This window comes from Mus caroli, unplaced genomic scaffold (assembly GCF_978045245.1).
Source record: "Mus caroli unplaced genomic scaffold, Mus_caroli_1 scaffold_33, whole genome shotgun sequence".
In the NCBI taxonomy this organism is placed as follows: Eukaryota; Metazoa; Chordata; class Mammalia; order Rodentia; family Muridae; genus Mus; species Mus caroli.
In genome coordinates this window covers 1,874,160-1,876,086 of record NW_028227288.1, presented here as the reverse complement: position 1 = coordinate 1,876,086, position 1,927 = coordinate 1,874,160, and positions in this window count along the sequence as shown.

The following is a 1,927-nucleotide window of genomic DNA, read 5'->3' as shown; positions in this document are numbered from 1 at the left end:
CAGGGAAGCGAGAAGACCCACAACGCGGGGGTCCGCGCGGGGGGGTCTGCGGCAACAGGAAGGTTCCCTTCCAAGGGTACTTTGAGCATCCGCGGACAGAGGAGACCCTGCAACCGGTCCCCCCCGAAAGGCCAGGCCCCCCCAAGCTCCCCACAAGGAAGCAAGGAGTTTCACAAAACTTCTCAAAAAGGCCAGCCGCGACCGCTCAGCACCAACCCTACGCGCAAGGTCCGCGAGTGCGCGGGGCTGGGCGCTCACCCGACGAAGGGGGCTGGTTTTTCCTAGCCCCCTCCTCTCTCCTCGACCCCCCTTTCACGGGCTTCCCGGACACGAACGGGAAGGCACAGAGCCAGACAGATAACCGGCAACCGAGAGAGGATGCGTGCGACAAGAGAAGACCCACACGCGGGCATCCGCGCGGGGGGATCTGCGGCAGCAGGAAGGTTCTCTTCCAGGGGTATTTTGAGCATACGCGGACAGAGGAGACCCTGCAACAGGTCCCCCCCGAAAGACAGGCCACTGCCACTCTCCAAGCTCCACACGAGGAGCAAGGAAGCTTCACGAAAGTTTTCAAAAAGGCCAGCCGCGACCGCTCAGCACCATCCCTACGCGCAAGGTCCGCGAGTGCGCGTGGTGGGCGCTCGCCCAACGAAGGGGGCTTCTTTTTTAACCGCCCTTCCTCTAAAATCCTCGACCCCCCTTTCATGGGCTTCTCGGACACAAACGGGAAGGCACACAGCCAGACGGAGCACCGGAGGCACGCCAGGAAACGGGAAGCGCCACCACCAACTCAGAAGCGGGCACCTAGGTGGCAAAACCTGGAACGATCCAGGAGCACCTCTGCAAGAAACAGAACGCGCGTGCACACACCAGACGGGAAGGTTATGCATCGCCACCAGCCAACATTCCCCGGCTCAGGGAAGATGGGCAAGCGATCCACGAGGACCACGCGAACCACTGCGAGAAGTGCGCGCGGGTCAGTGCTCGGGCCGGAGAGCCGCACCCCTGCCTTCCACACACCACCGGAATACGGATAGGGTGGAGAGACGAGGGGCCCGCTGGCAGAACGAGAAGAGCGGCCGCCATTCGCCATGAATGTCCGTCCCTCGCCTGGCGCGGCTTAGGCCCTGGCCCGAAGAGAACTCAGGAGCACCACATCGATCTAAGCAGAGTGAGCGACAACACGCAACCGGGAGAAACAAGCGAGATAGGCATGTCTTACACGCGGGGCAAGACAGTACGGATCCGGGCAGAGACACAACGAAGGTGCTGCCACAAAAAAAAAAAGTGCACTCGGGAGGCACGTGGCAGGAAGACTCAGACACCACAATCAGGAGAGGAGGATTCGGGACTCTCCACCTCCCCCCCCGCCAAAAAAAAAAAAAAAAAATGCACTCGGAAGGCATGTGGCAGGAAGAACCAAGACACCGCAGACAGGAGAGTGGAGGATTCGGGACTCTCCACCTCCCCCCCGCCAAAAAAAAAAAAAAAATGCACTCGGGAGGCATGTGGCAGGAAGAACCAAGACACCGCAGACAGGAGAGTGGAGGATTCGGGACTCTCCACCTCCCCCCCGCCAAAAAAAAAAAAAAAATGCACTCGGGAGGCATGTGGCAGGAAGAACCAAGACACCGCAGACAGGAGAGTGGAGGATTCTGGACTCTCCACCTCCCCCCCCGCCAAAAAAAAAAAAAATGCACTCGGGAGGCATGTGGAAGACGGGGAAACGAAAGACAGTGGAGGTTCGGGACTCCCAGGAAAAAAAAAAAAAAAAACCAGCGGGAGGAACACGAAATACTAGCACGAGACAGCTGGCTGCAACCATTCCACACAGGACACAGGTGTGACAACGACAACGTGGAAATCGGGAAAAACGCCTGAGAACGCAGCAATATCATAGCCCCTGGTTGTCACAAGCTGCCCAGCA